This window comes from Rutidosis leptorrhynchoides, chromosome 6, assembly GCF_046630445.1.
Source record: "Rutidosis leptorrhynchoides isolate AG116_Rl617_1_P2 chromosome 6, CSIRO_AGI_Rlap_v1, whole genome shotgun sequence".
NCBI classification, from domain to species: domain Eukaryota; kingdom Viridiplantae; phylum Streptophyta; class Magnoliopsida; order Asterales; family Asteraceae; genus Rutidosis; species Rutidosis leptorrhynchoides.
This window is the reverse complement of record NC_092338.1, coordinates 102,019,080-102,043,042: the sequence shown is the minus strand read 5'-3', so window position 1 is coordinate 102,043,042 and position 23,963 is coordinate 102,019,080. Positions and strand designations below refer to the sequence as shown.

Below are 23,963 nucleotides of genomic sequence, written 5' to 3'. Positions count from 1 at the left end.
GCTCCCTGCTGCATCTTTTGGCTATTCGAAATGTGGGCAAAATCAGAAAAGTCCATTAATTTAATAACTTAAATAATTTTTATCTTTTATAACTAATAGGATATTCAGTGAATGCACCGAGCAAAACGTTCACCACCTTTTGTACGTTCACCACCTGTAACCAGATCAAGACATCTAGCCAATATTGTCGCCGTTGATTTTTCTTTAGAATCGTCATCCAGTCAACCAAGTACTCCAATTCAAATTTCCGATAATCCATTTTTTGAACCCGACCTCACAATTGAGAATTCGGAGGATCTTCAGGGACAATTCAGAGATCCTGAACCACTAATCTTTCCTCCGGAACCACCAATCATTCAAACAGAGATTGTCGAGGAACCAACCATTAAATTAGAATCCTCTAGTGATTCAGATTCAACAAATTCAATCATGGAAAATATGGAACCTCTAAGTATGGAAGACCGAATGAGAGCTAAACGCACTGGCCAAGGTCACGCAATTACTCAACTAGACATTAATGCGCCAGATTATGAAATCAAAGGACAAATTCTACACATGGTAACTAATCAATGCCAATTTAGTGGTGCACCGAAGAAGATCCAAATGAACATCTTCGTACCTTTAATAGGATCTGTACACTATTTAAAATCCGAGAAGTGGAGGATGAACAGATATATCTCATGTTATTTCCCTGGACTTTAAAGGGAGAAGCCAAAGATTGGTTAGAATCGTTACCTGAAGGGGCGATTGATACATGGGATGTCTTAGTTGAAAAATTTCTTAAACAATTCTTCCCGGCATCTAAAGCCGTGAGACTTCAAGGAGAAATTGTTACGTTTACACAAAAGCCAAATGAAACTCTGTATGAAGCATGGACAAGATTTGAAAAGTTGTTAAGAGGATGTCCGCAACATGGTTTAGACACCTGTTAAATAGTACAAATATTCTACCAAGGATGCGACATCACTACAAGGAAAGACATCGATATAGCAGCTGGTGGTTCCATTATGAAGAAAACCGCAACTGATGCTTACAAAATTATTGATAACACTGCTTCCCACTCACATGAGTGGCACCAAGAAAAAGATATCGTTAGATCATCTAAAGCAGCTAGAGCCGATTCTATCCATGATTTTGATTCCATTTCTGCAAAGATAGATGCTGTTGAGAGACGAATGGAAAAGATGACTAAAGATATTCACTCAATACGAATTAGTTGTGAGCAGTGTGGAGGACCACATTTAAACAAAAGATTGTCTCAATATTGAACTAACAATGGAACAAAGAGAGAATGTTTCATACATAAACCAAAGGCCTGGAAATAATTATCAGAATAATTATCAACCGCCAAGACCAATCTACAATCAAAACCAGAATTATAACCGAAATGTTCCATACAACAACCAACAAGGTCCTAGTAATCAACAAGTATCCAATAATACTTACAATCAGCAAAGAACTATTTTTCAAAACAAACCACCACAAACCGATGATAAAAAGCCAAATTTAGAAGATATGATGTCAAAGCTAGTTGAATCTCAAACGCAATTTTTCACATCTCAGAAACAAACCAATGAAAAAAATGCTCAAGTATTTAGAAATCAATAAGCTTCTATTCAAAATTTGGAACAAGAAGTAAGCAACCTAGCAAGGTTAATAGGTGAAAGAAAACCGAAAAGTCTACCTAGTGATACAAATGCTAACCCCCGAAATGAAACAGCTAAAGCCATTACCACAAGAAGTGGTATTACACATAAACCACCTGAAATACCTGTAATTTCTGATGAAGCTATTCCTACTCCACAAGAACCACAACCTGATCAAGATAAGGAAAAAGAACCGGTAGTTGAAAAGGTTAATAAAGATAACACAATTAAGGCTAAACCTTATGTTAAACCATACCAACCACCACTTCCTTACCCGAGTAAAATGAGAAAAGAGAGACTTGAAGCCGAGCAATCCAAATTCTTGGATATGTTTAAACAAATAAATGTAAATCTTCCTTTCATTGATGTGATTTCAGGAATGCCTAGATATGCTAAATTTCTGAAAGATTTAATCACGAATAGAAAGAAAATGGAAGAACTCTCGGCTGTTACTATGAATGCTAATTGTTCTGCAGTGCTTTTGAATAAGATACCAGAAAAATTATCAGATCCAGGAAGTTTTACAATTCCATGTTTTCTGGGTAGTCTTAGTTCAATAGAAGCATTGGCAGACTTAGGTGCTAGTATAAATTTAATGCCGTATTCACTATACGCTAAACTAGACCTTGGAGAATTGAAACCAACACGAATAAGTATACAACTAGCCGATCGATCAGTAAAATATCCTAGAGGGATAATGGAGAACATGTTAGTTAAAGTTGGTACTTTAGTATTTCCAGTAGATTTTCTTATTCTGGACAAGGAAGAAGACTCTCGAGTTCCTCTTATATTAGAAAGACCATTCTTAAACACGGCTAAAGCAATAATAGACGTGTTCGGTAAGAAATTGACCCTAAGTATAGAGGACGAGAGTGTTACCTTTTCTGTTGATAGAGCCATGCAACAACAGCAATCTGCAGATGATACATGTTATTATATTCAAACTATAGATTCACATGCAGAATTGTTAGAAGAATTTCCAGAATTAGAAGGAACAGGAGAATGTTCTTTAGGAAAAAGAACTGAACCAATTGATGAAACTGAAATGTTAGCTACACTTAGGGCTAATGGGTATGAACCAACAACAGAAGAAATTCAAATGCTAAAAGAGGAATACAGATATCGATATAAATCATCGATAGAAGAACCATCGACATTAGAGTTAAAGCCACTTCCAAACCATTTGGAATATGCTTATTTACATGGTGAATCTGAATTACCTGTAATAATATCGTCTTCTCTTACGAAAAATGAAAAATCTCAACTCATTACTGTGCTAAAAGCTCATAAACCAGCTATTGCATGGAAAATTCATGATATTAAAGGAATAAGTCCTTCGTATTGCACACCTAAAATCCTTATGGAAGAAGGTCATAAAACGTATGTGCAACGCCAACGAAGACTAAATCCTAATATGCAAGATATTGTTAAGAAAGAAATTATTAAACTGCTAGATGCATGTTTAATTTATCCAATTTCTGATAGTCCATGGGTAAGCCCAGTTCAATGTGTACCTAAGAAGGGTGGCATGATTGTCATCACAAATGAAAAAAATGAGCTTATTCCTACTAGGACTGTAACAGGATGGCGTGTTTGTATTGATTATAGAAAATTAAATCACGCCACCAGAAAAGATCACTTTCCCTTACCTTTCATTGATCAAATGTTGGAAAGATTAGCCGGAAATAGTTACTATTGTTTTCTTGACGGGTTTTCCGGATATTTTCAAATTCCAATAGCACCCGAGGACCAAGAGAAAACCACATTCACGTGCCCTTATGGTACTTTTGCTTATAAACGCATGCCATTTGGACTTTGCAACACCCCCGCAACCTTTCAAAGGTGCATGATGGCGATTTTTCACGACATGATAGAAGAATGCATGGAAGTTTTCATGGATGACTTTTCAGTCTTCGGTGATACTTTTGAAACATGTCTAGTTAATCTTGAACGAATGCTTATTAGATGTGAACAATCAAATCTAGTACTTAATTGGGAGAAATGCCATTTCATAGTTAAAGAAGGCATCGTTCTTGGTCATAAAATTTCAAAGGAAGGAATTGAAGTGGATAGAGCTAAAGTAGATGTAATTGATAAACTTCCATATCCCACCAATGTTAGAGGAGTTAGGAGTTTTTTAGGACATGCCGGTTTTTACCGACGTTTCATAAAATATTTTTCTAAAATTGCCACTCCTATGAATAAACTCCTAGAAAAGGATGCTCCATTCATCTTTTCAAATGAATGCATCAAATCTTTTAATATTCTTAAAGAAAAACTCACTAATGCGTCGATTATGATAACTCCAAATTGGAATCTACCGTTTGAACTAATGTGCGATGCAAGTGATTTTGCAATGGGAGCTGTTTTAGGGCAAAGAATTGAAAAACGATTTCAATCTATATATTATGCTAGTAAGACGTTACAAGGAGCACAAACGAATTATACAACTACTAAAAAAGAACTCCTTGCTATTGTCTTTGCTTTTGACAAATTTTGTTCATATCTCGTTCTAGCTAAAACGGTGGTCTATACCGATCATTCTGCTCTTAGATACCTATTTTCGAAACAAGATGCCAAACCACGATTAATCCGTTGGATCTTACTCTTACAAGAGTTCGATATTGAAATCCAAGACAAAAAGGGAGCAGAAAATCTCGCCGCTGATCATCTTTCTCGTCTTGAAAATCCTGAATTAGAAGTTCTAAATGAATCGGCAATACAAGACAACTTTCCTGATGAATATCTATTGAAGATAGATTATAATGAAATTCCGTGGTTTGCAGACTATGCAAACTACTTAGTATGTGGATTCCTTGAAAAAGGGTTGTCGTACCAAAAACGAAAGAAATTCTTTAGTGATATAAAACACTATTTCTGAGAAGATCCACATTTGTTTAAAAGTTGTCCCGATGGAATAATACGCTGATGTGTATTCGGGGATGAAGCTAGTAAAATCTTAAACTATTGTCACACAGGACCAACAGGAGGGCATTATGGGCCTCAGCTCACAGCAAGAAAAGTTTACGATGCTGGATTCTATTTGCCTACAATTTTCAAAGACGCACACCTTCTTTGCAAATCCTGTGATGCTTGTCAAAGGGCCGAAAAAATAAGTTAACGTGATGAAATGCCACAAAATGTCATTCAAGTATGTGAAGTATTTGATATTTGGGGTATTGACTTTATGGGTCCATTTCCAAAATCACATAATAATCTCTACATTCTCGTTGCCATTGATTATGTATCTAAATGGGCGGAAGCACAAGCTCTCCCAACTAATGATGCACGAGTTGTAGTCAACTTTTTAAAACGTCTTTTTGCAAGGTTTGGAACACCAAAAGCTTTAATAAGTGATCGGGGTACTCATTTTTGTAACAATCAACTTGAGAAAGTTCTCAAAAGATATGGAGTAACTCATAAAATCTCAACTGCTTATCATCCACAAACAAGTGGACAAGTTGAAAATACCAACCGAGCTTTAAAACGTATTCTAGAGAAAACCGTAGGATCAAATCCGAAGGAATGGTCCATTAAATTGGAGGATGCACTCTGGGCTTTTAGAACAGCCTATAAAACTTCAATTGGAACTACACCTTTTAAACTCGTTTACGGAAAAGCATGTCATCTTCCAGTAGAAATTGATCACAAAGCATTTTGGGCTTTGAAGACATGTAATCTTGATTTACATGAAGCCGGACGTCTACGATTAAGTCAACTAAATGAATTAGAAGAATTAAGACTTGAGGCATATGAAAATTCATTAATCTATAAAGAAAGAACGAAGAAATGGCATGATAAAAGAATCAGAAGTTCAAAAGAATTTAAGGAAGGAGACAGAGTTCTTCTTTTCAATTCACGATTCAAGCTATTTCCTGGAAAATTGAAATCAAGATGGTCTGGACCATTTATAGTCAAAAGAGTTTTCCCATACGAAACAATAGAGTTAATAAATTCAAATGGGATTGAATTTAAAGTTAATGGTCACAGAGTTAAACATTACATACATGGTCCGATGGAAGTTGACAATGAAGTTAATCACAATTTCAACACCAGATCTAACTAAGTGTGGGGAGGTTCGAATCTTTTTAGGGTAATATGTATTTCTGTTAGAGTTAGATATTCTGTTTTCGTGTAGTTCTCGAGAATGGAATCCGAATGGTCTTTCCCTAGCAGATCCTAAAGAACTAGTCTTCTCCCCCCATTCTGAATTTTTTTTTTAGGTTTACGAGATGAAGAATTCCTGTGAACTAAACCATGGTCTAATGCTACACGCTTTGATTACTAAACGTAATAATGACACACTCCCGAGTGACCTGGTATCAGTAATAAGAGCCAAATTGGACGGAGTAAGAAAAGAACTCAGAAACGAACATAATAAGTTTCTTTTTGGTAAAGGAAAATCAAAATCCGCAGCGAAAAGAAGAGCACGACACCTTGAAAGATGTCACAAATGCGGAAAATGGTCACACGAAGGAAAATGCTCGACGAATCAAACATATTCAAATACCGAATTTGTTACTTTATGCAGAGAAGGACCGTTCATATGTTTCGAAGAAAAATCGTTGAATGCTCGAGGTTACGCCTATGTAGCTATGGAAAACCAATTAGTCCGACTATCTTATAAGTGGGCTAAAGCAGGTCACTGAGAATTCTATCTCACAGGTAAGTATGTACAGTTTTTATTTTTATTTTATTATTTTTAGCCTTTTGATAATAAACGCTAAATTGTTCGCTATAAAGTATTAAATTGATACTCAATAAAATTAGGTTTTGCGACCGAAATTATTGATATCATACAAAAATTTATTACATCACTGCGAAATTTACCGTTTATTCTTAAGGTATAAATTTCTTTAATCAATCAACCCAAAATATTTCAAAAATTCGTCAGGAGTAAAACTAGGTAATATAGCCGAAATTACTTTACCGAAAAGAGGGGCGTATATTTTAGATAATATTTGATTGATTAAAGTGGGATAAAAGACCAAAAAGATTTTTAATTTTATTTTTACTTTGTTTTTAAAATAAATATTAAATTATTATTGTAAAATTTTTTAAAATCAATATATTTAAGTTTGTAAATATTTGAAAATTTTATGTTTTTAATATAAGTTTGTATGTATAAAAACAAAAATATAATATAAATTTAGTGTGAATTTTTAAAATTTTAATAATATGAATTTTTAATTTTATGCAATTTAAATTTAAGTTTGTTGTGAATTTAAAAACAAAAATTTACTTTATTTCGCTAAGTTAAAAATATGATTTTTAAAATTTGTCGTGAGTTGAAAACTAGGTCGTTGAACCGAAATTGCTCTACCCAAGGGAGGGACGAGAACTTTTATTATCATTATTTTTAATCTTATTGAATTAAAGTATGCCAAAAACATTATAAAACTCAAAAATCTTTACTTTTAAAACCGCGCTTTGAATTGACAAATTTTAAAATTTTGTCGAGGGACGGACTAGGACATCATTCCGAAACGCCCTCACTCCTAAAAAAGAAACAAATTTTTAAAATTTTATTAATATATGTTTAAAAAGTATAAGGTTTTTATAAAAAAATAAAAAAATAACCGGACCCCATGCGATCGCATGGGGTTTGGCCTTTCAGTCCATGCGATCGCATGGAGGCTAAAAACAGCCCAGGAACAAATACCAGCGAGCTGTTCTGCTCTCTCCACTCCAACATACACATACACGAATACACTCCCATATCACCTCTAATTTTCATCAAATTTTCACCAAATTCAACCAAATTTCTCGCTACAATCCGCTCTAAACATGAATTTGATAAGGAGTTTATCAAGAAGGGTAATAATTTCACCCCTAAATCTCTTTAAATTTAATTTTTAGTGTTCTTGAGCTATATTTTACCTAATTTGATTTTGTTAGTTTCTAGTGTAATTAGAGTTAAATTGTTAGTATTTTTTGCATGTATAACCTAGATTGATGCTATTTAACATGATTTGAAGTCAAAAACTTCAAAAATTTTAGGAATCTAGGGTTTGTGTTCTTGAGCAATTTGGGGCTTTTGATATATACAGGTTATGGCCGATTTTTGTCATGAATTATTGCTAAATTAAGTAGTGTAACATGTTTAGGTAGCTAAATGATCCAAACTTTGATCCTAATCATGATTTTTGAAGATTAAAGTGGACTTTTTAGGTATAAAATTCATGAACTTGATTAATTTGATATAATTGCCATTCGAGACTTGTTTAATTGTTAGTAATGGATGTTTTAACATGTTATTTGAGTTGAATGCTTATGAACTTTGTAAATATTTTCATATATGCTTATTTGAAAAAGTGTAGAATTGTAAAAAATTGTGAAAATGTGTATAAGTTTAATTTTGATTTAACATGTTATTGTAATTGTTTCAATTTGTTATTTTGCTAACACTAATGTATATTTAGATGCACAAATTTTGTGTTTAATGTGTTTTGCAGAGATTTACAGATACTGATGGTGCAACATCATCATCCAGGCAACCTGCTCCAGAACCTGAACCAGAATATGAGCTGCAATACGAGCCCGAACAAGAACAACAACAGGAACCACAACAACAGCCTGATCAACACGTACCTTATTATGATTCGCTACAATTTGTTGATGCCTTCATAGTATTTCCGATACATCCGCCAGTAGAATACCCAACGATTCCTGAACACACGTTGCATCCTAATCTGAGATTCGATAGAAGCTGGAGAGATTACCCAACATATCAAAGTAACAAATTCAAACTAATACCGAAAAATGTAGAAGTGCCAAGGGTAATCGATTGGGAGCCTTTGGAAAGGGTCCAACTTGCTAACTCAGTTAGACAGCATTTGATCCAAAGGTATGGCAACACTTCTTTTCATGATTGGGAACATGTATTCACCATTCGTAGACTTGTATATAAGGAATGGTGTATTGAGCTTAAGAGTACTATTTCGTTAAATGCGGATGTAGATAGATTAGATGATAGAAGTTTTCTTAGATTTATACTTGGCCGTAGGATGTACAGGATGTCCATGCTGGACATGGCCAGGGCTTTGCAGATATATACTCCTAGTGAATTACTACTACCCGATTGTATGAATTTGATTTATCGTGGTGAAAGGGTAGATAGGAATTCTGACGCGAACGCCGTCTGGAGGCGTATGTCAAACTATAATGTTTTTACACTGAGAGGAAAACACTCCTACTTACATATTAACAAACCCGAACTCGTATAATTCATATATTTCTGGCTAACTCGATTACACAGAGAGGTCACAATAAGGAGAAAATGAACTTACATGATTTATTTTACCTAAAGTGTATTCGAGACCCAAGAAGCTTTGTTAATATCCCCTACTGTGTTGGTTTTTATTTGTCTAAAATGGTGGAAGGAATACAGGAAGGGGGAATAATAGGAGGAGGTATTTTTGTTACTCTCATTGGAGAGTATTTGGGTGTAGATAGGGACCAAGGGGGTCCACTTTTGGAATGTAGGGAACAGGTTGAGCCTTTAGGATTGAAGGTCTATCAGGGTGCTAAGGTATTAAAGAGCAGACGCAACCAGCCAGTACCCTATAAAGGTCGTCATCCACAGGTAGAGAGAGGATCAGATGAGGAAATGGAGGAAGCGGATGACATTAGGGATGTCATTAGGGAGGCTATGACTGACGTCTACCAGCGTGTAGATGAGGTAGATATGACAAACGGGGAGAGATTCAGTCGGATGGAGCAGTGGCAAGCCCGGAATGATTACAAACATTCCAGGCAACGACAGCATGATAGATGGGACTATCATCAGCGTCAGATTATGAGCCGGCTGTCACCTCAGGATCACTATGTACTGACCCGGCCCGCTTACTATCCTCCACACCAGCCCGATATGAGACCACCATATATTCTCTACGACCTTAACCAGGCCTACCAGTACACCTATCACCAACCATGAAACCCGGACGACAACATGAACTGGAACCCCTATCCAGATTGATATAGTTCCTGTTGGTGATTTCTATGATTTTTATTATTTATTATTTTTATTTATTTATGTTTAAACATATGATATTGTGATACATTAATGTATTGTTTAATATTTTTATTATTTGATACTAATATTTCATATTTGATTTGAAAGTGGGATTTTAAGTCCCATTTCAAATTACCATGCATGTTTATATTTGTATGTATGTATATTGTCAATTGTACACAACAGGGTAAAATAACGCATTTTCAAAGACTGACATTAAGTTCAGCAAAAGCTACTGATTTTGACGACAAAATGAAAAACAAATGTGATGTAACAACAAAACAGAATGAACAAATGATGTGCACCATTTATCATTCAACAAACAAACGCCAATATGTTTGGAAACTTTGGTAAAATTTAATCATTTTTCTACGCTAATCACCCTCAATAATTTAAATTGTTACTGATTTCTTGCAAATGAGGGCATTGCAAGATCTTAAGTGTGGGAAGAGGTTAAATTCTTTCAGATTAAATTCTTTCGGATTTTTAAAATTTTAAATTTAAACACTTGGTTACCATTAGAAATACTAGTAACGCAGTAGTTGTATTAGAATCTAGTGCTCTCTGATAATAAAGAACAGCCCTAGTCTTATATACTGACTACCCAATTCTAGTAAAATTTTCAAAATTTTCAATTAAATGAATTCAAAATCATGTTTATACATATTTATGAACGATAAAACTAGGTGTTAATACCGAAATTATTGTTACCTCGGAAAGGACATAAATTGAGAAACAAACCAAAATGTTAGAATTCATTTAAAATGGAATAGAGGACAATAAAAAGGAAAATAAAAGCCAAGTGTGGGAAAAATTTACCAAGTTATTTTGAACATATATCACATATTTTTGTACAAATAACTGAAGATACTTTTGTTTTGGACAATTTTATCAGTTTTACACAATTTATTGTAATATATTTGAAAGAATAGATGGATCTACACGATGAATCAATTCCATCATTAAAAGGAAGTAAAGTCTTCCGAAAAAGACACGCGCTTCTTGATTTAGGTCAGGAAGTTGTCGTCCAGACCAGTTGTAGAGTCTACGAAAAACCTTGAAAAGTTTTCTCGAAAATCAGCTGGAAATCCACGGACCTCAGCATCAAACAGGGTCGCCAAGTGGTCAGACTTATCCTAACCATGAGAGGATCTGTCTTGTAAAATGGGGTGGGCACCGTGCAAATTAGCTTGATAAGACTAATGAATCAGACCCCCAGAAAAGGATAATCTCCTTAAAGATCAAAAATCAGCTTTTAAGCCTGATGTTACTCAATCTTAGAGATTGACTTTAAAGATTGAGAATTACAAACTCATAGAATTCAATGATATCTAAACTCGAGCTTGAACGAGAAAATATTTTGATCAAAATTACAAACCGATTTGTTTTCTGAAAAACCCATTTTTAATGCGTTCATTACCATTGAACGTAAAATTCTATGAATTCACCTGGAATTTATTAGGTCACCTGAACCAAATCGGGTGTCAACCGTAAGAACGGTGGTTGCATAGCATGGTCGAAGACAGGACCTTGTGCCAGACTGAAAAACTATAGGGTGAGCTTTACTATTGCTCCTACAAAGGATAGTAATTGCATCCAACACGTTATAGACCATAATTAAAAGCATGTCAGGGGACATTGCCTTAACAGTTGCTTGTTCAACGCTTTCCTTTACAACCGGATGGTAGTTTACCTAAAGGTAATTGATAATGCTAAAAACGAACATATATTTCATAGCATTATTCCTCAAGAAAGACAAGCTTTTAGTTGCAATTGTTCTATTTACAAGTGATATTCGTTTAAATAATAAAAGGTGAAGACAAAAGACAGATTCGACGAATTGAAGACGCAAACGACCAAAAAGCTCAAAAGTACAATTTACAATCAAAGAGGTTCCAATTATTGATAAGAAACGTCTCGAAGTTACAAGAGTACAAGATTCAAAACGCAAAGTACAAAATATAAAATTGTACGCAAAGACGTTCAAAAATCCGGAACCGGGACCAGAGTCAACTCTCAATGCTCGACGCAACGGACTAAAAATTACAAGGCAACTATGCACATAAATATAATATAATATTTAAATAATTCTTATAATTATTTATATATTATATAAATAAATAAAAACCGTCGGCAAGAGAGACTCCAAAATGGGTGAGCTGTAATTTCAAACTCCGCGACTCGCGGAGTTTGAAGGCCAAAAGTGCCGCGAGTCGCGGAGCCCCAAGTTTTGAAACTCCCTATAAAAGCAACCGAATTCTGAGCATTTTTAATCATCATATATCCATCTCTCTATCTATATCGTATATATTTATATTTATATTATAATTTTAATTTTAATTTTAATTTTAATTCTAATAATAAGGGTATGTTAGCGAATGTTGTAAGGGTGTAAGTCGAAATTCTGTCCGTGTAACGCTACGCTATTTTTAATCATTGTAAGTTATGTTCAACCTTTTTACATTAATGTCTCGTAGCTAAGTTATTATTATGCTTATTTAAAATGAAGTAATCATGATGTTGGGCTAATTACTAAAATTGGGTAATTGGGCTTTGTACCATAATTGGGGTTTGGATAAAAGAATGACACTTGTGGAAATTAGACTATGGGCTATTAATGGGTTTTATATTAACTAAATAATACCTTGTTAATTTAATATACAAACTTATAATTCGACGTATTTATATATAACCACATACGCTTGACTGGGTACGGTGGGCGGGATATCTATAAATACCAATAATTATTCATTTTACCGGACACGGAACTGGATTAATAGTTAATAGACTTGTTGAAACAGGGGTGAATTACATTCAAGGGTAATTGGTGTAATTGTTAACAAAGTAGTAAAACCTTGGTTTACACGCAGTCGATAACCTGGTGTATTCATTAAACAAAGTATTAAAACCTTGTTACAATTCGAATCCCCAATTAGTTGGAATATTTGACTTCGGGAATAAGAATAATTTGACGAAGGCTTTCGCTCTTTATATTTATGACTGATGGACTATTATGGACAAAATCCGTATGGACATATTAAATAATCCAGAACAAAGGACAATTAACCCATGGGCATAAAACTAAAATCAACACGTCAAACATCATGATTACGGAAGTTTAAATAAGCATAATTCTTTTATTTCATATTTAATTTCCTTTATTTTATATTTAATTGCACTTCTAATTATCGAATTTTTATTTATTGTTATTGTATTTAATTGCACTTTTAATTATCGTACTTTTTAATTATCGCAAGTTTATTTTATCGCACTTTTATTATTCGCAATTTTATTATCGTTATTTACTTTACGCTTTAATTTAAGTCTTGTATTTATTTTTATTATTTTACATTTGGTTTTAACTGCGACTAAAGTTTTAAAATCGACAAACCGGTCATTAAACGGTAAAAAAACCCCCCTTTATAATAATAATATTACTTATATATATATTTGTATTTTTATAAAAGTAAACTAATATAGCGTTAAGCTTTGTTTAAAGATTTTCCTGTGGAACGAACCGGACTTACTAAAAACTACACTACTGTATGATTAGGTACACTGCCTATAAGTGTTGTAGCAAGGTTTAAGTATATCCATTCAATAAATAAATAAATATCTTGTGTAAAATTGTATCGTATTAAATAGTATTTCCTTGTAAACTTTTATAGTATTTTATACCCCTTAGCTTTGACATCAAGTTATTTTTGGCGCCGCTGCCGGGGAATCTCTTAAAAGCCGGAAGCGCAACGCTAATAGAAAGAAAAAAAAGATTTTTAGTTTACTTTTATTAAAATTCGTTTTTATAAAAATACGTTTTAAATATTCGAAAATATAAAAAGAAAAACAAAAATATAAATATTTTTAGGAGTTTGATAAATATTTAAGTTTTATAAAGTTTCTTTAGTTTGTAAAAATATAAGTTTTATTTAATTTATTTTATAAATATATTTTATAAATATAAAAACTGAAAAAAAAATTATATATATAAATCTAGTTTTATGATTTTTATTTATAAAATTATAAAGTAATTCTATTTTAGTTTAGTTTTTAAATATAAGTTTTTATTATATATAAATTTTAGATTATAAAACAGAAAAATTTAAAACAGAAAATAAAAAAAAATAAAAAAAAAACGCGTCAGTTTTAAACTGTTCCAGGTTTGAATTTTTAAACCCCGCTACTCGCGGGGTTTGCTGCTTTAAATACCGCGACTCGCGGAGGGGACCTGACACCGACAGAAACCCTAACTCAATTAATTACGGAGTAATTATTAATTATTATTATTATAACCCTACCTAATTATTATTATTATAATTACTTCTACTTTTTATTTAATTTATGTATTTAGTATTAATTAGTTTAATTAATTTGTAAAATTAATAGTTTTAATAAATAAATAATATAAAAATAATATTTTTATAAAAATTGTACTTTTTACAACTTTTTGTATATTTTTATATTTTGTCCCTTTTTAATCGTTTTAGCGTAATATTTGTATTTTTCGCTCATATTTAGTTTTAAACTTAGTTTTTTTTACCATAGTTATTTTTATTTCTAGATTTTTAGGCTTTGCCGTAGAATTCCTTAAGTGCTTTTTCTTTAGACTAAGATTTAGATGCTTTAGAATTTTGCGACGCCTTTTTAAGTTTTAGTTTTTTTTTAAGTTATTTCCATTTAGGATATAGTTTTTCTTGTAAGCTTTAATATTTTTAGACACCTTTTACCTATGTATCAATTATCATTCCAATTAGTAATCTCAATTTGCGATTATAATTTTAAGTTAGTTGTAGTAATAAGGTTAGGTTAGTCAATTGTTTTTAAGTTTTATAAGTTTCTTTTATTTTTCCGTCACCTTTTATTTTTCAACCATTTTTCTTTCTCGATTTTTTCTTTTTTTCGACGAACTCTTTTTCTTTCTTATTTCTCGCTATTCTAGTTTTAGGACATAGATTTCTATTCTACTTCTTATCTAAATTTCTTAAAATTTCGAAAATTTATTTTAAGTGGTTAAATTGATAGACATCAAAATTTTCTGGTTCGTAGTAATAGTTGGATTTGTACGTGGACCGGGTTATTGGAGCCAAACAGTCCTCAATTATATTGAGACCAAACGAATCCTGCCCCTCTGCTGCATCTTTTGGCTATTCGAAACGTGGGCAAAATCAGAAAAGTTTATTGATTGGATAACTTATTATAATTTTTCTTTCCTTTTAAAAACTAATAGGATATTCAGTGAATGCACCGAGCAAGACGTTCACCACCTTTTGTACGTTCACCACCTGTAACTAGATCAAGACATTTAGCAAATATTACTGCCGTTGATTTTTCTTTAGAATCGTCATCCAGTCGACCAAGTACTTCAGTTCAAATTTCCGATAATCCATTTTTTGAACCCGACCTCACAATTGAGAATCCGGAGAATATTCAGGAACGATTCATAGATCCTGAACCACTAAACTTTCCTCCGAAACCACCAATCATACAAACAGAGATTGTTGAGGAACGAACTATAAAATCAGAATCCTCTAGTGATTCCGATTCAACAAATTTAATTATGGAGAATCTGGAACCTTTAAGTATGGAAGACCGAATGAGAGCTAAACGCACTGGCCAAGGTCACGCAATTACTCATCCAGACATTAATGCGCCAGATTATGAATTCAAAGGACAAATTCTACACATGGTGACTAATCAATGCCAATTTAGTGGTGCGCCGAAGGAAGATCCAAATGAACATCTACGTACCTTTAATAGGATCTGCACACTATTTAAAATCCGAGAAGTGGAGGATGAACAGATATATCTCATGTTATTTCCCTGGACTTTAAATGGAGAAGCCAAAGATTGGTTGGAATCGTTACCTGAAGGGGCGATTGATACATGGGATGTTTTAGTTGACAAATTTCTTAAACAATTCTTTCCTGCATCTAAAGCCGTAAGACTTCAAGCAGAAATTGTTACGTTCACACAGAAACCAAATGAAACTCTATATGAGGCGTGGACAAGATATGGAAAGTTGTTAAGAGGATGTCCGCAACATGGTTTAGACACCTGTCAAATAGTACAAATATTCTACCAAGGATGCGACATCACTACAAGAAAAGACATAGATATAGCAGCTGGTGGTTCTATTATGAAGAAAACCGAAACTGATGCTTACAAAATTATTGATAACACTGCTTCCCACTCACATGAGTGGCACCAAGAAAAAGATATCGTTAGATCATCTAAAGCAGCTAGAGCCGATTCTAGCCATGACTTAGATTCCATTTCTGCAAAGATAGATGCTGTGGAGAGACGAATGGAAAAGATGACTAAAGATATTCACTCAATACGAATTAGTTGTGAGCAGTGTGGAGGACCACATTTGACAAAAGATTGTCTCAGTATTGAATTAACAATGGAACAAAGAGAGAATATTTCATACATAAACCAAAGGCCTGGAAATAATTATCAGAATAATTATCAACCGCCAAGACCGATTTACAATCAAAACCAGAATTATAACCGAAATATTTCATACAACAACCAACAAGATCCTAGCAATCAACAAGTATCCAATAATACTTACAACCAGCAAAGACCTAATTTAAGTCTTGTATTTATTTTTATTATTTTACATTTGGTTTTAACTGAGACTAAAGTTTTAAAATCGACAAACCGGTCATTAAACGGTAAAAAAACTCCCCTTTATAATAATAATATTACTTATATATATATTTGTATTTTTATAAAAGTAAACTAATATAGCGTTAAGCTTTGTTTAAAGATTTCCCTGTGGAACGAACCGGACTTACTAAAAACTACACAACTGTACGATTAGGTACACTGCCTATAAGTGTTGTAGCAAGGTTTAAGTATATCCATTCAATAAATAAATAAATATCTTGTGTAAAATTGTATCGTATTAAATAGTATTTCCTTGTAAACTTTAATAGTATTTTATACCCCTTAGCTTTGACATCAGTAAATAAATAATGCTAAAAACGAACATATATTTCATAGCATTATTCCTCAAGAAAGACAAGCTTTTAGTTGCAATTGTTCTATTTACAAGTGATATTCGTTTAAATAATAAAAGGTGAAGACAAAAGACAGATTCGACGAATTGAAGACGCAAACGACCAAAAAGCTCAAAAGTACAATTTACAATCAAAGAGGTTCCAATTATTGATAAGAAACGTCTCGAAGTTACAAGAGTACAAGATTCAAAACGCAAAGTACAAAATATAAAATTGTACGCAAAGACGTTCAAAAATCCGGAACCGGGACCAGAGTCAACTCTCAATGCTCGACGCAACGGACTAAAAATTACAAGGCAACTATGCACATAAATATAATATAATATTTAAATAATTCTTATAATTATTTATATATTATATAAATAAATAAAAACCGTCGGCAAGAGAGACTCCAAAATGGGTGAGCTGTAATTTCAAACTCCGCGACTCGCGGAGTTTGAAGGCCAAAAGTGCCGCGAGTCGCGGAGCCCCAAGTTTTGAAACTCCCTATAAAAGCAACCGAATTCTGAGCATTTTTAATCATCATATATCCATCTCTCTATCTATATCGTATATATTTATATTTATATTATAATTTTAATTTTAATTTTAATTTTAATTCTAATAATAAGGGTATGTTAGCGAATGTTGTAAGGGTGTAAGTCGAAATTCTGTCCGTGTAACGCTACGCTATTTTTAATCATTGTAAGTTATGTTCAACCTTTTTACATTAATGTCTCGTAGCTAAGTTATTATTATGCTTATTTAAAATGAAGTAATCATGATGTTGGGCTAATTACTAAAATTGGGTAATTGGGCTTTGTACCATAATTGGGGTTTGGATAAAAGAATGACACTTGTGGAAATTAGACTATGGGCTATTAATGGGTTTTATATTAACTAAATAATACCTTGTTAATTTAATATACAAACTTATAATTCGACGTATTTATATATAACCACATACGCTTGACTGGGTACGGTGGGCGGGATATCTATAAATACCAATAATTATTCATTTTACCGGACACGGAACTGGATTAATAGTTAATAGACTTGTTGAAACAGGGGTGAATTACATTCAAGGGTAATTGGTGTAATTGTTAACAAAGTAGTAAAACCTTGGTTTACACGCAGTCGATAACCTGGTGTATTCATTAAACAAAGTATTAAAACCTTGTTACAATTCGAATCCCCAATTAGTTGGAATATTTGACTTCGGGAATAAGAATAATTTGACGAAGGCTTTCGCTCTTTATATTTATGACTGATGGACTATTATGGACAAAATCCGTATGGACATATTAAATAATCCAGAACAAAGGACAATTAACCCATGGGCATAAAACTAAAATCAACACGTCAAACATCATGATTACGGAAGTTTAAATAAGCATAATTCTTTTATTTCATATTTAATTTCCTTTATTTTATATTTAATTGCACTTCTAATTATCGAATTTTTATTTATTGTTATTGTATTTAATTGCACTTTTAATTATCGTACTTTTTAATTATCGCAAGTTTATTTTATCGCACTTTTATTATTCGCAATTTTATTATCGTTATTTACTTTACGCTTTAATTTAAGTCTTGTATTTATTTTTATTATTTTACATTTGGTTTTAACTGCGACTAAAGTTTTAAAATCGACAAACCGGTCATTAAACGGTAAAAAAACCCCCCTTTATAATAATAATATTACTTATATATATATTTGTATTTTTATAAAAGTAAACTAATATAGCGTTAAGCTTTGTTTAAAGATTTTCCTGTGGAACGAACCGGACTTACTAAAAACTACACTACTGTATGATTAGGTACACTGCCTATAAGTGTTGTAGCAAGGTTTAAGTATATCCATTCAATAAATAAATAAATATCTTGTGTAAAATTGTATCGTATTAAATAGTATTTCCTTGTAAACTTTTATAGTATTTTATACCCCTTAGCTTTGACATCAAGTTATTTTTGGCGCCGCTGCCGGGGAATCTCTTAAAAGCCGGAAGCGCAACGCTAATAGAAAGAAAAAAAAGATTTTTAGTTTACTTTTATTAAAATTCGTTTTTATAAAAATACGTTTTAAATATTCGAAAATATAAAAAGAAAAACAAAAATATAAATATTTTTAGGAGTTTGATAAATATTTAAGTTTTATAAAGTTTCTTTAGTTTGTAAAAATATAAGTTTTATTTAATTTATTTTATAAATATATTTTATAAATATAAAAACTGAAAAAAAAAATTATATATATAAATCTAGTTTTATGATTTTTATTTATAAAATTATAAAGTAATTCTATTTTTAGTTTAGTTTTTAAATATAAGTTTTTATTATATATAAATTTTAGATTATAAAACAGAAAAATTTAAAACAGAAAATAAAAAAAAATAAAAAAAAAACGCGTCAGTTTTAAACTGTTCCAGGTTTGAATTTTTAAACCCCGCTACTCGCGGGGTTTGCTGCTTTAAATACCGCGACTCGCGGAGGGGACCTGACACCGACAGAAACCCTAACTCAATTAATTACGGAGTAATTATTAATTATTATTATTATAACCCTACCTAATTATTATTATTATAATTACTTCTACTTTTTATTTAATTTATGTATTTAGTATTAATTAGTTTAATTAATTTGTAAAATTAATAGTTTTAATAAATAAATAATATAAAAATAATATTTTTATAAAAATTGTACTTTTTACAACTTTTTGTATATTTTTATATTTTGTCCCTTTTTAATCGTTTTAGCGTAATATTTGTATTTTTCGCTCATATTTAGTTTTAAACTTAGTTTTTTTTACCATAGTTATTTTTATTTCTAGATTTTTAGGCTTTGCCGTAGAATTCCTTAAGTGCTTTTTCTTTAGACTAAGATTTAGATGCTTTAGAATTTTGCGACGCCTTTTTAAGTTTTAGTTTTTTTTAAGTTATTTCCATTTAGGATATAGTTTTTCTTGTAAGCTTTAATATTTTTAGACACCTTTTACCTATGTATCAATTATCATTCCAATTAGTAATCTCAATTTGCGATTATAATTTTAAGTTAGTTGTAGTAATAAGGTTAGGTTAGTCAATTGTTTTTAAGTTTTATAAGTTTCTTTTATTTTTCCGTCACCTTTTATTTTTCAACCATTTTTCTTTCTCGATTTTTTCTTTTTTTCGACGAACTCTTTTTCTTTCTTATTTCTCGCTATTCTAGTTTTAGGACATAGATTTCTATTCTACTTCTTATCTAAATTTCTTAAAATTTCGAAAATTTATTTTAAGTGGTTAAATTGATAGACATCAAAATTTTCTGGTTCGTAGTAATAGTTGGATTTGTACGTGGACCGGGTTATTGGAGCCAAACAGTCCTCAATTATATTGAGACCAAACGAATCCTGCCCCTCTGCTGCATCTTTTGGCTATTCGAAACGTGGGCAAAATCAGAAAAGTTTATTGATTGGATAACTTATTATAATTTTTCTTTCCTTTTAAAAACTAATAGGATATTCAGTGAATGCACCGAGCAAGACGTTCACCACCTTTTGTACGTTCACCACCTGTAACTAGATCAAGACATTTAGCAAATATTACTGCCGTTGATTTTTCTTTAGAATCGTCATCCAGTCAACCAAGTACTTCAGTTCAAATTTCCGATAATCCATTTTTTGAACCCGACCTCACAATTGAGAATCCGGAGAATATTCAGGAACGATTCATAGATCCTGAACCACTAAACTTTCCTCCGAAACCACCAATCATACAAACAGAGATTGTTGAGGAACGAACTATAAAATCAGAATCCTCTAGTGATTCCGATTCAACAAATTTAATTATGGAGAATCTGGAACCTTTAAGTATGGAAGACCGAATGAGAGCTAAACGCACTGGCCAAGGTCACGCAATTACTCATCCAGACATTAATGCGCCAGATTATGAATTCAAAGGACAAATTCTACACATGGTGACTAATCAATGCCAATTTAGTGGTGCGCCGAAGGAAGATCCAAATGAACATCTACGTACCTTTAATAGGATCTGCACACTATTTAAAATCCGAGAAGTGGAGGATGAACAGATATATCTCATGTTATTTCCCTGGACTTTAAATGGAGAAGCCAAAGATTGGTTGGAATCGTTACCTGAAGGGGCGATTGATACATGGGATGTTTTAGTTGACAAATTTCTTAAACAATTCTTTCCTGCATCTAAAGCCGTAAGACTTCAAGCAGAAATTGTTACGTTCACACAGAAACCAAATGAAACTCTATATGAGGCGTGGACAAGATATGGAAAGTTGTTAAGAGGATGTCCGCAACATGGTTTAGACACCTGTCAAATAGTACAAATATTCTACCAAGGATGCGACATCACTACAAGAAAAGACATAGATATAGCAGCTGGTGGTTCTATTATGAAGAAAACCGAAACTGATGCTTACAAAATTATTGATAACACTGCTTCCCACTCACATGAGTGGCACCAAGAAAAAGATATCGTTAGATCATCTAAAGCAGCTAGAGCCGATTCTAGCCATGACTTAGATTCCATTTCTGCAAAGATAGATGCTGTGGAGAGACAAATGGAAAAGATGACTAAAGATATTCACTCAATACGAATTAGTTGTGAGCAGTGTGGAGGACCACATTTGACAAAAGATTGTCTCAGTATTGAATTAACAATGGAACAAAGAGAGAATATTTCATACATAAACCAAAGGCCTGGAAATAATTATCAGAATAATTATCAACCGCCAAGACCGATTTACAATCAAAACCAGAATTATAACCGAAATATTTCATACAACAACCAACAAGATCCTAGCAATCAACAAGTATCCAATAATACTTACAACCAGCAAAGACCTAATTTTCAAAACAAACCACCACAACAAACCGATGATAAAAAGCCGAATTTAGAAGATATGATGACGAAGCTAGATGAAACTCAAACGCAGTTTTTCATATCTCAAAAACAAACCAATGAACAAAATGCTCAAGCATTTAGAAATCAACAAGCTTCTATTCAAAATCTGGAACAAGAAGTAAGTAACCTAGCAAGGTTAATATGTGAAAGAAAATCGGGAAGTCTACCTAGTGATACAAATGCTAACCCCCGAAATGAAACAGCTAAAGCCATTACCACAAGAAGTGGTACAACACTTAAACCACCTGAAATACCTGTAACTTCTGATGAAGCTATTCCTACTCCACAAGAACCACAACCTAATCAAGATAAGGAAAAAGAACCGGTAGTTGAAAAAGTTAATGAAGATAACACAGTTAAGGATAAACCTTATGTTAAACCATACCAACCACCACTTCCTTACCCGAGTAAAATGAAGAAAGAGAAACTTGAAGCCGAGCAATCCAAATTTTTGGATATGTTTAAACAGATAAATGTAAATCTTCCTTTCATTGATGTGATTTCAGGAATGCCTAGATATGCTAAATTCTTGAAAGATCTAATCTCAAATAGAAAGAAAATGGAAGAACTCTCGGCTGTTACTATGAATGCTAATTGTTCAGCAGTGCTGTTGAATAAGATACCAGAAAAATTATCTGATCCAGGAAGTTTCACAATTCCATGTTTTCTGGGTAGTCTTAGTTCAATAGAAGCATTAGCAGACTTAGGTGCTAGTATAAATCTAATGCCGTATTCACTATACGCTAAACTAGACCTTGGAGAATTGAAACCAACCAGAATAAGCATACAACTAGCCGATAGATCAATAAAATATCCTAGAGGGATAATGGAGAACATGCTAGTTAAAGTTGGTACTTTAGTATTTCCAGTAGATTTTGTTGTTCTGGACATGGAAGAAGATTCTCAAGTTCCTCTCATATTAGGAAGACCATTCTTAAACACGGCTAAAGCAATGATAGACGTGTTCGGTAAGAAATTGACCCTAAGTATAGAGGATGAGAGTGTTACCTTTTCAGTTGATAGAGCAATGCAACAACCACAATCTGCAGATGATACATGTTATTATATTCAAACTATAGATGCACATGCAGAATTATTAGAAGAATTTCCAGAATTACAAGGAACAGGAGAATGTTCTTTAGGAGAAGGTAATGAACCAATTGATGAAGCTGAAATGTTAGCTACACTTATAGCTAATGGATATGAACCAACAACAGAAGAAATTCAAATGCTAAAAGAAGAAGAAAAATATCGATACAAATCATCGATAGAAGAACCTCCGAAATTAGAGTTAAAGCCACTTCCAAACCATTTGGAATACGCTTATTTACATGGTGAATCTGAATTACCTGTAATAATATCGTCTTCTCTTACTGAAAATGAGAAATCACAACTCATTTCTGTGTTGAAAGCTCATAAACCAGCCATTGCATGGAAGATTCACGATATTAAAGGAATAAGTCCTTCGTATTGCACACATAAAATACTTATGGAAGAAGGTCATAAAACGTATGTGCAACGCCAACGAAGACTAAATCCTAATATGCAAGATGTAGTTAAGAAAGAGATTATTAAACTACTAGATGCAGGTTTAAGTTATCCAATCTCTGATAGTCCATGGGTAAGCCCAGTTCAATGCGTGCCTAAGAAGGGTGGCATGACTGTCATTACAAATGAGAAAAATGAGCTTGTTCCTACTAGGACTGTAACAGGATGGCGTGTATGTATTGATTATAGAAAATTAAATGACGCCACAAGAAAAGATCACTTTCCCTTACCTTTCATAGATCAAATGTTGGAAAGATTAGTCGGAAATAGTTACTATTCTTTCCTAGATGGATTTTCTGGATATTTTCAAATTCCAATAGCACCCGAAGATCAAGAGAAAACCACATTCACGTGCCCTTATGGTACTTTTGCATACAAACGCATGCCATTTGGACTTTGCAACGCCCCTGCAACCTTTCAAAGGTGTATGATGGCAATTTTTCACGACATGATAGAAGAATGCATGGATGACTTTTCAGTCTTCGGTGATACATTTGAATCATGTCTAGTTAATCTTGAACGAATTCTTATTAGATGCGAACAATCAAATCTAGTACTTAATTGGGAGAAATGCCATTTCATGGTTAAAGAAGGCATCGTTCTTGGACATAAAATTTCAAAAGAAGGAATTGAAGTGGATAGAGTTAAAGTAGATGTAATTGCTAAACTTCCACATCCCACCAATGTTAGAGGAGTTAGGAGTTTTCTAGGGCATGCCGGTTTTTACCGACGTTTCATAAAAGATTTTTCTAAAATTGCCACTCCTATGAATAAACTCCTAGAAAAAGATGCTCCATTCATCTTTTCAGATGAATGTATCAAATCTTTTAATATTCTTAAA

At 32.7% G+C, this 23,963-nt stretch overlaps 1 non-coding gene across 1 annotated transcript; it reads right to left on the bottom strand.

Annotated features, from left to right (window-relative positions):
• Positions 1 to 812: 812 nt before the first annotated feature.
• LOC139856694 (small nucleolar RNA R71) lies at positions 813 to 919 on the bottom strand. Its single transcript, XR_011762159.1, has one exon. It is a non-coding gene; the product is annotated as a small nucleolar RNA R71 (small nucleolar RNA).
• Between the last annotated feature and the right edge of the window lie 23,044 nt (positions 920 to 23,963).